The 13,243-nt window shown below is 44.6% G+C and overlaps 2 long non-coding RNA genes across 2 annotated transcripts in view; one reads left to right on the top strand and one right to left on the bottom strand.

Annotated features, from left to right (window-relative positions):
- Positions 1-13,243, top strand: part of LOC310836096 — a 259,377-nt gene that overhangs the window by 95,519 nt on the left and 150,615 nt on the right. The gene's annotated exons all lie outside the window — the stretch shown is intronic.
- Positions 721-2,686, bottom strand: LOC310836098. The gene is made up of 3 exons (XR_014559860.1): positions 2,477-2,686; positions 1,285-1,396; positions 721-800 (listed from the first exon to the last, which is right to left on the bottom strand). It is a non-coding gene; the product is annotated as an uncharacterized lncRNA (long non-coding RNA).

Genomic DNA, 13,243 nt, shown 5'->3' with positions numbered 1-13,243 from the left:
GTTGCAGTGGTGGTACTTCAGAGGAGCATGAGAAAAGGCTGCTCTGGATTCTGGGTATATAAATGGCCTTGCCTGAAGCTGTGGATTGTGCTCCGCATTAGCAGAGAGGCTCTACTTAGTTGCAAATGAAGCACATTTCAGTCATTATAGAAACCGGTGTTTCCATGCAGGCTTGTTCAGGAACTCTGTGAACTAGACAGACGCTTTTTTAAACTGGCCCTTTTTCTGGCAGGTTAAACCATTAAAGTTGACTTGATTAACTTCATCCGCCAACTACCCTTCTAAGCAACCAGAGCAATTACAAATTGCTGGCTGGGCGGGGGGGTTGTACGCCACAGGAACGGCCAAGAACGCTGTTTTTTGCTCAGCAATGAGGCCTTAAAGCAGACAGACCTTCCTCTGGGTCTCTTCTCTCTCGGGTCGGGCTCTCCCTCTCCTCAGCGGCTGCGGCTGCAGCAAGGTCGGGGCACCCCCCCTCCCCAGCCAGCGGATTGGCTGGCTGGAATGTCCCCGGATTTAATTAATGTCCCCGGATGTAGTCGGGACCTCCGATGCTGTTTGCTGCCATGGCGTCAGCCATGTTGCAGCGCAGGAAGTCCCCAGGCGTACATCCGGGGACATTCCGGGGACACATTTCTGCCGGGGACAGATTGCTGAATCCGGGGACTCTCCCTGGCAACCGGGGACGCCTGGTAAGCCTCCTTCTGGCCTTACCTGAGCAGCAAGTGTAGCTTGCCCTGGATCCCCGTGGATCCCTTCAGCTGCCATCAAGCTCCCAGGTGTGGATCTGTTGTCCTGACCTGAATACAAACGAAGTGAGATTACATCTCCATTCCAACACGAAACGAAAGCCCAGAGCCTGGCTTCATGCTCCCCCTCATCTGGAATATGGTCACTTCCAGCCCCCTCCCAGCCCAAGGATCTCCTAGTAGAGGACTGCTTGTATGACAGAGAGGTTTTCTGTGGAGTGCTGCCTTCCTCTGCTGGTGCAAGCTGTTTCTCCAGCAGAAAAATGCTTCCTGGTAGATTGGAAGTGGTCACCCCTCTTTCCCGAACCCATTCCATATGCATCCCGACCCCAGCTATTAGGATTTGCCATCTGGCCTGACTCTACAGTGCTGCTGATACACAAGATAGTCAATAGCCTGCCACTCACTAACCTAACTGCAGCCTTGCAGGAAAAGAATATAAGAGTAGCCAGAGATTTTGTAGTCCAGCCTATTCACATAAGCAGACCAGTTCCCTGCAGCGCACACCCTCCTACTCAAAACCAAGTCAGCTCACCGCCATAAACTGGGCCTCTTTCTCCTGCTTCACTTCTGAGATATTTCAGGGCAGGCTGGATTAAAGTCGGCTCACATTCCTGGCAAGGCTGTTTTCGTCCACGGAGTTTGTTCTATGAGACACATGAGCCAAATAGCCAAGGAGACAGTTTTTTAGCTGCCTGTCATTCATACACTTTATACTGAAAGGATTTCAGGGGTAGATGCTCTTTTTCTGCATGGAGGGTGGGGGTTTCCAAAGGGGCACTATTCAGACCTGCATTCATGGCTTATGAGTCGTAGCCGTGTGACAACTGCACATCATGCTGATGTGTTGAAGGGCTGATGTTGCACTTCCAGGTAGAAGAGCTCGTTGGAGTTCTTATTTTTAGAGTATTTACCTGCAACCTATTATGTGGGAATCTGAAGGTACTTTACAACTAGGTCCGAAAATAGGCAAACATTGAAATGCAGGCCTACAGTAAAAAAAATATCCTTCAAAGCCCATATGGGCTGGCAGCAGCATCCCCCCAAGTCCATGATGGATAAACACTTTCCCCACATGGAGCAGAATTGCACCCATGTTGGCAAAGGCCTCCTTTCTAGAAGGGGGAGCAGAGGCTGCCCCCACCCACTGCTCTCTTCTCCCAGGCATCTGAAGAGACAAACGGCTCCCCTTCTCTACCTGTGTGCCACAAGCCTGAATTGCAAGACAGTTCCCACTTTGGGGCAACAGGGAACAAACATGCAGAGGACGAGTTCTGAGGCTCCCCCAACAAAGCCATTTCCCTGGGCCCACCTGCCAGCCTGCTGCTGGCTGGCTGCCCACCCACAGGAAAACGGCACGATCCTCCCCACCAACAGGACATAACAAGAAGATGGGGACGATAACATAGGACTTCCTAACTTGTGAGTTCTGATGAGCCGCTGCTGCTTCCCCAGTTTAAAGGATGGCGGCTCAGGTGAGCCATTAAGCTAGAAGGAGGGAAAGGACCGACCCCGGGATGGGCTGTCTGCCTTCCTTTTGCCTCCCACCTCACGACATCCTTCCCCAGCCTGGTGCACTCCAGGTGTTCTGGGGCTCCATCTCTCACCAGGCCCAGGCGGTATGGCCAGGGGTCAGGGATGGGGGCAGTTGTCCAAAGCAGCTGGAGAGACTCAAGGAGGGCATTGCAGCCTCAAAGCCCTTTCCCTACCTCTCAATCTGGACTTACCTGGCCTTGCCCCTGGCCGCCTTTAGCCAGATCAGCTGTGCTCGGAGCTGGGACAGACCCCTCTGGAGACTTAGAGGCAGAGGAAACAGCCTGGGTCCCCTGGAGAGCACTCTCAAAGGAGATGCCCGCAAAGCAGATCACACTTTTCCTACTCCCAGACTGCAGGCTAGAGAACGTCGCTGCACGCTGGTGACCCATTCCCTGGGTGGTGCACTGGGAAGAAGAAACCTCACCCAGAGATGGGAGGAAAGCACTTTGGCCAGTGCCATGGGGCCTTTCTTCGGCTAGCTGCTCGGGGACCTGCAATGGAGCACTGCCCAAGGAGGAGGAAATGTGGGAGGCCTGCTGGGAAGGCTGCTGGGACCCCGACTCTTCCTGGCTAAGGGAAGCAGCTCTTCCAGTGGTATCTCTGGGAACAGAGGGCATCGAAGTGAGCTGGCAATGAGAAGGCTCAGCCAGGTGGGAGCCGGAGGTCTCTGGGGTCGCACCCAGGGATTCGTTGGGCGAACTTTTCCTCTCCATTCTGTGGACACGAAGGCAAGTCTTCTGACCAGTGTACCAGCTGGTTTCAAAGGCTATTTTTTATGAAAGCTTGAAAAACAAAGAAAACACAATATACAGAAATCAGTGTCAGATATCAAGCATTTTGAAAACATAAAAATGAAAAGAAACAGAAGACGAAAAGCTTTCTTCTTTGTTGCAAAGTAATTCCCAAGAATAAGCCCAGAGTAGGTAGGCCTTTTTACTCCTGGGGAAATCACTGGCAATTTCATGCCAAATGCAGCAGAGGGAAGGGGCACAGGAGCTGCTATGAAACAGACGATCCTCAAATCACAGCTGTTTGATGCAGGGATGGAATCAATCCTTTTGCTTCAGTAAAAACCTCAAGGGTCGTAGGTTGTGGTTAAACGAACTGGATGGTGTTACAAAGGGTCTCAAAATGAAACACCGTTTTTCAATTTGAAAACTGTTGAATGATCTTTAACTATCCTGGGAACAGTACATGAAGAACTACATGAAGATGATGTACAGATGGTATACATCACCAGTGCAGTTAGGGAAAATGTACAAAACTAGTTCAAACATATGTTGTAATTGTAAGGAAAAGGAGGGAACATTTTATCATATGTGGTGGGAGTGTAAGGTAATTAAAACATTTTGGGAAATGATATACAATGAATTGAAGAAAATGTCCCATTTAACATTTGTTTAAAAACTTGAGGCATTTTTGTTGGGGATTGACATATAAGCTACAGGACAAGGATAACTGTGACTTTAAGGATGAATGGGAACCTTTCACAAAGTCTCTGAAGACGCAACAAAGCAAATTATTATTATTTTTTTATTATTTTTTACTGATAATAATCAGCTAAACAGTTTGAGGATCTGGTTGGCATGCATACCTGTGGTATGACAAGGTTAAGATCAATAAGGCCTTTAAGAACCATATTGTCAGAAAAGCAGTGTTTAATGTCTGGACAAAATATAAAGACTTATTGGAAAATAAAACTCCAAGGTGGCTTTCACCGCTGGAAGCTAAGGCCCGAAAAAGACCCAATATGGAGGCCAAATGGCCAAAATATTGGGAAATATTAGAAAAAGATGGAGACAATTGGAAATTGCAGAGTTTGGAGAAAATGAAGGATAAAGTGCGAGACTGGTTACATTACGCTCAGATTAATGAAGTTTTTAAAAATGATAAAAAGTTAGGGTTCCAGGTGGAGAAATCGAAATTGGAAACAGAACTGTTAGAACCTAAGACTAAGGTACTTTCAAGAATGTATAACTTGCTGTTGAAATGGAATACACAGGATGAAATGGTTAAATCGGCTATGATAAAGTGGGCACAGGACATTGGGCATAACATCATGTTTGAGGACTGGGAAAGGTTGTGGACCAACGGGCTGAACTTCACTGCATGTAATGCTTTGAAGGAAAATGTAATGAAAATGATATATAGATGGTACATGACCCCAGTTAAACTTGCCAAAATATACCATTTGTCTGATAACAAATGTTGGAAATGTAAAGAAAATGAGGGAACATTCTTTCACCTCTGGTGGACCTGCCCTAGAGTGAAGGCCTTCTGGGAAATGATATATAATGAGCTGAAAAAGGTATTTAAGTGTACCTTCACTAAGAAACCAGAGGCCTTCCTTTTGGGTATTGTCGGCCAGAAGGTGTTAAAGAAGGACCGAACATTTTTTATGTATGCAACAACGGCAGCAAGGATACTCATCGCTAAGCACTGGAAAACTCAAGATCTACCCACACTGGAAGAGTGGCAGATGCAACTGATAGACTATATGGAACTAGCCGAGATGACCGGCAGAATCCAAGACCTGGGAGAAGAGAAGGTTGAAGAAGATTGTAAGAAATTTAAGATTTATTTAAAAAAGCATTGTAATTTGGTTGAATGTTAAGATGGAGGCTAGATCATAAATAATTGGCCACCACTAAATTAGATGCAATTAGGATGATAAATGTGATTGAGGAAAAATCATAAACCTTTGGGAGAATTATTAGATTATATTCTAAATGAATGAGACACAATAATGTAAACAAGATGATAAATTGCGGGCAAGAATTGACAATGAGCGGGAGACGTGAGGGAGTCCAAAGAAGTTAAGAAACTATGTTATGATATATGTTACATTGATCATTATATTTGTATTTATGTTTAAAAATCTTAATAAAAATATATTTTTTAAAAAATAAACAGTTTGAGGATCTATACAACTTTGTAACATGCAGAGAATAGCGATATTAGAGAAACCAAAGACTGGAACTGAGGGAAGTTGGGAGGTGGGGTGGGGGAGTGGGTTCTGGGGGGGAGGGGGAGGGAGGAAAATGGGGGGGAATAAGGATATGTTTTTGGATAATATGTCTTGTTATAACTTTGAATAAATTTACAAGAAGAAAATAAGACAGCAAAAGACAGAAGAAATTATTAGACAGCTAAGGGAGTCTGAGAAGAAACTAACAGAACCCGAAAGATGAACAAAGTATACAATTAATAAAATTATTACAAACACAATATTCGATGTTGACGAATCAGGAAATTGAATGGAAAATCAAGCAAACGAGGCAAAGATATTTTGAATCAGCAAATAAAATTGGAAAACTTCTAGCTTGGCAACTGAGGAAAAGACAAAAGCAAAATGTGATAAATAAAATAAAAGTAGAGGAAGAGTTGATAGAAGACCCAAAAAGGATACAAAATTTTTTTTCTCAAATTCTATGAGGAGTTATACAAAAAAGGAGAAGAAGACCCAACCCAAATAGAAAAGTATCTTGAGAACTGTAAAGGAAAGACTGTAACGGAAGAAGAAAGACTTCAATTAAACAGACCCATAAGAATAGAAGAGATTCAGAATGCGATCAAAAAAATGAAACCAGGGAAAGCACCGGGACCGGATGGTTTATCGGCAAAATATTATAAAGTCTTGGGAAATCAACTGGCACCAGCACTTTGCGAGACCATGAACAATATCTTAAGAGGAGGAAAAATACCTGAGTCCTGGAGGGAGGCCTTTATAACGTTAATTCCAAAACCGGATACAGATAGACTGAACATCAAGAACTATAGGCCAATATCCCTATTAAACAATGATTATAAAATATATGCGGATATTATGGCAAATAGATTGAAAAAGTGCTTAACAAATTTAATCCATAAAGACCAGGCGGGTTTCCTGCCGAACAGGTTTATGAAAGATAATGTGAGACATATCATAAACATAATTGAATATTTGGGGATTAATAATGATGTTCCGGCGGCTCTGATGTTTATAGATGCCGAAAAGGCATTCGATAATGTTTCTTGGTCATTTTTAATAAAATCCATGGAGAGGGCAGGAATAGAGGGCGAATTTTTGAAAGGAATACAGGCAATATACTCAGTCCAAACTGCCAAATTAGTAATAAACAATAATCTTACAAACACATTCAAAATCGAGAAGGGAACAAGGCAAGGATGCCCTCTCTCCCCGCTCTTATTTATCATGGTATTAGAAGTACTGGCGAATAAAATAAGATCGACACCGGAAATACAAGGAATTAAAATAGGACTGAAGGAGTACAAATTAAAAGCCTATGCGGACGACCTGATGTTATCCCTGGAAGGACCGCAAGAAAGTATGGGCAAAGCGCTGGAGATATTAGAAGAATATGGCAAACTATCCGGATTCAAATTGAACAAATTAAAGACAAAAATGTTGACAAAGAACCTGGGAAATGAGCAAAATGAAAAATTAGAGAGAAATCATGGAATAAAGGTGGCAAAAAAAATAAAATATTTAGGAATGTGGCTCACACCAAAAAACATAAATTTAATTGAAGATAATTATTCGATAACATGGAATGAAATTAAAAAAGACTTAGACATTTGGAATAGAATTAACCTCTCGTGGTTGGGCAGGATGGAGGTAATAAAAATGAATGTTCTTCCAAAGATGCTGTTCTTATTCCAGAACATTTCTGTAATCAGGGGACCCAGATTATTCAAGGACTGGCAGAAAACCCTTTCAAGATTCATATAGCAGGGAAAGAGGCCAAGGATTAGATTTAAACTACTCACGGACCGAAAGGAGAGAGGGGGGTTTGCAGTTCCCAATCTAAAATTGTATTATGAAGCCGCTTGTCTCTGCTGGGTTAAAGACTGGATAACCTTGGAAAATAATGACTTATTGGATTTAGAAGGTGCAGACAACAGGTTTGGCTGGCACGCCTACCTGTGGTCAAATAAAGAGAAAGCGCACAAAGGGTTCTCAAGCCACATTATTAGGGGCCCACTGTATGAAGTGTGGGGAAAAAACAAAAAACTGCTGGAATGGAGAGTACCTTGGTGGCTGTCCCCAACAAACATCCTAATAAACAAAAAAATAAACACGGAGGAGCAAAAATTGACTTATGAAGATTTATTGATCAGATCGGAAGACAGCTGGAAACTAAGACCGTATGAAGAACTAAAGGGAAAGATGACAGGCTGGCTACAGTATCACCAAATCAACGCAATATGGTCGGAGGATAAAAAAATTGGAATGAATGAAAAAAAATCAAAATTTCAGATTGAGATAATTGAAAGTAATTCTAAATTATTATCTAAAATGTATAAAATATTATTGGATTGGGATACAAAAGATGAAGAAATTAAAGAAGTTATGGTTAAATGGGCAATAGACTTGGGGCATAACATAGAATATGAAAAATGGACAAAATTGTGGAATGAGGGAATAAAATTTACGGCGAGTGCTGCAATTAGAGAAAACCTAGAGAAGATGATATATAGATGGTATATAACACCAGAAAAACTAAGTAGGATATATAAGACTGGAAATAAGGCTTGCTGGAGATGTAAAACAAAAGAGGGCAATTTCATACATATGTGGTGGGCATGTGAGGAAATAAAGAAATTTTGGGACATGATATATAATGAGTTAAAAAAAATATTTAGATACACATTCCCTAAAAAACCAGAGGCCTTCTTACTAGGTATTATTGGAGAAGAAATTAGGAAAGAAGATAAAATTTTATTTCAATATTCAACAGCAGCGGCCAGAATGTTAATTGCCCAAAACTGGAAAAGCACAAATATACCAACGGTGAGGGAATGGCAAACGAAATTATTTTATTTCGTTGAATTGGCAAAAATGACGCAGAGAATTAGAAACCAAAAAAATACAAAGTTAAATGATGACTGGATTAAATTTATGACATATATTGAAGGTAATCATAGAAACCTACCAACTATAGCAGGACTGTTATAAAACTTCCGATGTAAAAACTAATAACCAATACCAGCTGTAAAAATGAAACTTTTAAAATTAGAAACCCGAAATCAGGAGGGAAGGAAGTCAGACAGTGTGTATTATGTACTAGTTTTTATTTTTCTGTATTTTTCACCTTTTCTTTTTCCCTTTTTGTTTTGGTGCCTTTAATGTACTTGTTTGTTTGTTTTTTCTTGTGTGTATGTGATAAGTGAAACTCAATAAAAAGATTTTTTTTAAAAAAAGAATAAATTTTAAAAAATAAAATAGAAACATATTCTGGGAACAGTACACCGCAGTGGTGGGCAGTTCCACAGACCCTCCTCCTCTGCTCAAAATGCATACAGACCCATCTTTGCGCAGGGAAGATCCAGACAAAAGGAGTCTGTTTTCAAAGTACCCGCAGAGGGGTTTAGACGGCTCCATCCTCTTGCCTCCCCCCCCCCCCCATCACTGTTTCACTCCGGAAGGCGTCTCAGACCTGGGTGGAGCAGCCACAAATGACAGGCAAAGAGACAAGGTCCTGCCCAGATTCAGGTTTCCTCATGATCGTGTGGAATCTGTACACGTTTCTGTTGGCGCTTCCACTAGTGATTTATCTGTACAGGATCGGACTTCATTTCAGCCAACCACATCCTTCCTCTTCCTCCGACAGCATACTAGAGTTCATATGGATTTCAAAGCATGCTTTGAGAACTTGTATGCTTAGCTTTAAACTCCACAAAATTAGCCTATGGCTAGGATGCTATTTATCAAGGTCTGTGTCCATTAAGATATGGTCAGATACAAGTATGCTTTCCCCCTTGTTATGCAATTATTATTTTTTAAATTGCATTCAACCATTTACTATTTAAACAGCTTATACACCACTTGACTATAATCATCTCTGAAGTGACACACGAGAAATACATTGCAGAAAAAGTTAACATGGATGACATCAGACGTCCGTTAAAAAGACCTGCGGGAATAAAAAAAGGATTCGGTAGGTGCTGGGTGCTCTGCCTGATGCTCTCAACTGACAAGATGTAGGTGTGGTTGAATCAAATGGGAACAGTGACCACAGTGCTATCAAATTCAACATACACAGTATGGAAGTGGACAATTGCTAAGGAAATCCAGAACAGTCACATTTGACTTCAAAAGAGGAGACTTCCTCAAAATGAGGGATTGGGTAAAAAGGCAGTTGAAGGGGGAAAGTCAAGGATGGTGAGCCCTTCTGTGCTCCAGAGGGCCTGGGTGGCCTCATTCCCCTCTTGTTCTGAGCACTGCAGAGGGAGGCAAACATGTCCTTCCTGGGGGCTGGTCCCTCCCCGCCCTGTTCCTGGAGGGCAGCAGGAGGAGGGGGCTGCTGCAGCTGCCTCCTTTGGGGGCATGGCTCACCTTGCCTGCTCCTGCCCTCCTCCAACACACACAACCTTACCTGCCTCAGCCATCCATGGGGGCTTGAGAGTGTGTGAGCAGACTTTCTCATGGGAGGAGGCAGGCCTTGCAGAGGAGGAATGCTGGGGGCAGGCATTCAAACTCAGCCCTGAAGCTCACTGGGTGACCCTGGGCCAGGCACTCACGCTCAGCCTAACCTACCTCAAAGGGTTGTTGTGGGGATAAAATGGGGGGGGGGAGAACTCTGCACACCAACTGGACCTCCTTGCAGGAAATGGGGGCTATAAATGTAATTGTGTTATTTGTACCCCACCCACCTCACTGGGTTTCCCCAGCCTCTCTGGGCGGCTTCCAACACATATTAAAACAACAAACATTCAAAGCCTCCCTATAAAGGGCTGCCTTCCAGAGGTTTGATAGTTGCTCATCTCCTTGTCACCTGTAGGGAGGGTGTTCCACAGAGAGGCTGCCACCACCGAGAAGGCCCTCCCTCTGCCTGGTTCCCTGCAACCTCGCTTCTCGCGGGGAGGGAACCACCAGAAGACCCTCGGAGGAGGACCTCCGGGCTGAAGGATGGGGGTGGAGCTGCTCCTTCAGGTATACTGCGCTGAGCTTCCTGACCTAACATTTGCCTCGCTTAACATAATTAATTAGGAAGTGAAGTTTTCCTCTTCCATTCAAGCAGTACAGGAAGTAAGAACATGAAAACAGGAATACTACTTCTAGAATTCCCAACTCCTGACATAAAACAGCACAAAGGTTGCCTTTTCTTGACCATCAATCACCTGTGCAAAGTCCCTACACCACCCCCTATTGTGCTTCAATACAGCCCCATCGGTCAGGCCGGACACTGAGGTCCAGCGCTGAGGGCCTTCTGGTGGTTCCCTCATTGCGAGAAGCGAAGTTACAGGGAACCAGGCAGAGGGCTTCTCGGTAGTGGCGCCCGCCCTGTGGAACGCCCTCCCACCAGATGCCAAAGAAATAAACAAGTATATGACATTTAGAAGACACCTGAAGGCAGCCCTGTTTAGGGAAGCTTTTAATGACTGATGTTTTAATGTATTTTTAATCTTTTGCTGGAAGCCGCCCAGAGTGGCTAGGGAAACCCAGCCAGATGGGCCGGGTAGAAATAATTTTAAAATATAATTATTAAATTATTATACGCGTTAGAAACAGAATTTGAAGGGGCAGTCTTTTCTGGCAGTGCCAAATAAAGCTACTGACCCATTTCTAAGTCCTAAAATCCACAATTTCTCTGAATACCTGAAAAACCCAGTGGTGCAGGACCCCCCCACCCCCTGAAAAAGAACCCATAAACAACACCCCAACCCTCTTTTATTAAGTGTAAAAGAGAAACCCCTTGTTTTAATTTTACAATCTCCCCGTTTCCACTTTAAGAACTCTCAGTAGATTAACCATTTCTCTTTATCCGTCACCCTTTTGTCTATAAAAAGGGTCTTCTGGTGAAACAGAGTCTTTGCGTATAAACTAACTTTATATCTATTTTCAGATTCTTACTACGCCACGCACGTCTAATACAGTGGTTCTCAAGGTGCGCATTTACTCTGACTTGATCTACCACAAATATCCAAGCCATCTAACCCTGAAATCCTAACCTTCTAATTCCAAGTCTCTTCTTTCTCAATATCCCTATTCCGTTAACCGCACCAAGCAACAAGCTGTCAAATGCAAGTTTAAAACGCAGGCTTTCCTTTGCATCTCGCAGAACTTTAAATTAATTCGTGGGTTTTTTCACCTGTCCACCAAACTTCGGTCTTTTTGCCATCCTTTAAATGGGAAATCAGTAGTCGAGCCATACTTTTTGGTAAAACGTTCGTCTGGATCCCGGAAGTCCTACCTGAGAAGAACAATGGGAGTGTCCGCTAGCGCCAGCCGCTTCTCCTTCTGCAAGCAGCGCCACCCGAATTCCCACCTGGGATGAGCCGCTAAACTGAGCCGCAGGAGAAAGACTGGGGCGGGCGGCAAGTGGGAGGGGGAAGTCGGGCGCTTCTGTCCCTTGAGAAAAGTGCTGCTCCTCCCCGGAGGCAGCCTGCTTGCAGAGAAGGGGGCCGGGCTGCCTCAAAGCCCATCAAGGCCACGGGCTGCTAGCATGACTCATCCCGGCTTTATCATCTGAGGGGAAAGGATGCGTGGTCTTAAATGCTGGCCTTGGCAACTTGGCTTAGCAACCCTGGGTCAGCTTAGCCTCCCTCACAGAGGGTTGTTTTGAAGATACACTCAGGCGGAGGAGGACGTCGGGTTGGGTGGGGGTTGCCAGGAGCAGCACGATGTCCCTCCAACCCCCGGCTTCCACTCTCCAGGCAGGCGCCCAACGTGGCCAGCTGGCAAGGGCTCTTTCTTACTCCAGCCTTGGCGTGCAGATCCCGGGTTCAGCCCCAGATCTCTGGAGCGGAAAGGCTCTTGGGCGTGAATATGAAAGGCAGCATCTGTCAGAATAGGGCATACTTAGGCAGTACAGATGAACGTGACTATTGGTTCGCTTCCTCTGCTATCTGCCTTTTCGGGCACCTCAGAGGTGGCAGAGAGAGGCAGGGGGGAGACTCTGGCCTCTACAGAAGGCTGCACCCCTTTCCTCCATGTCCCCACCCCAACTCTTAGGACCAGAAGCAAGAGTCAGCTTTGCTGAGCACGTGCCCCTTCCCAGGGAGATGCCACTCTGCACTACTGTTCCCTGAACTGCTTGCGAAGCAGCCATACTCCAGGCTCTTATTGTCACAGCCCTGCAGGATCAGACCAAGGCCCATCTAGTCCAGCTCTCAGCAGCCCAGCAGATGTCCAAGGGAAGCCCCAAGCAGACTCCAAATGCAGCCCCACTCTCCCCACTGGGGACGCCCGCAACGGGTAGGCAGAGGTAGACTGCCTCTGCGGCTGGAGGTGCAACATGGTCTAACCCTCCATGAATTTGGCGAATCCTATTTTAAAGCCATCCCCGTCAGTGCCTCTGGAAGGAGGAAATTTCAGTGTCACTACGCACTCTGTGTCTGGCCTGAATCTGCCAACATTCCTCTTTCTTAAAGAGATCCAGGTTCTGATATTATGAGGGAGAAAACATCACTCTGCACCTTTCCCACATCATGCATACTTCTATGATGTCCCCACTTTCCCCCCTCTTGCAAAGCCCCAAAGCCTCCTACATTGTAAGCCTTCCTTACAGGGGAATCATCAGAACCACCTGTGCTGCAGAGCTTCTGGCTGAAAGGCGACTCATGGAGATTTGCATTGACTGCTGCAATGCACCCCTAATGATTCAGATTGTATCATTATAGCCTTATTGTGTTTATTTGTTATTGATATATTAAATTTGTATAATCTTAAAAGCAGTGTGGCTGTGAGTACCATGAAGGGAGCCTGCACTTTGTGATTTGCCAGGGCACTACTGCAGGTTAGGAAGGAGGAAGAGGCAAAGATCCTTTCTCCACTAAAACATGTTTACACCCAGGGTGTTTCCAGACTGTCAGTATTTTGTGGGAGGGATTCAGGTCCAGCCCAGAACTTCAGCTTTTCCAATGAGAATGGATTAAAGCACTCTGACCGTGCACTTAGTAGTGTCTAACCACTGTGTTACGTTTTGGGCAAGCAAGATATGAACGTAAAACAA

Source organism: Podarcis gaigeae (assembly GCF_964106915.1).
Source record: "Podarcis gaigeae genome assembly, chromosome: W".
Classification (NCBI taxonomy): domain Eukaryota; kingdom Metazoa; phylum Chordata; class Lepidosauria; order Squamata; family Lacertidae; genus Podarcis; species Podarcis gaigeae.
This window is presented reverse-complemented; position numbering and strand designations above follow the sequence as displayed.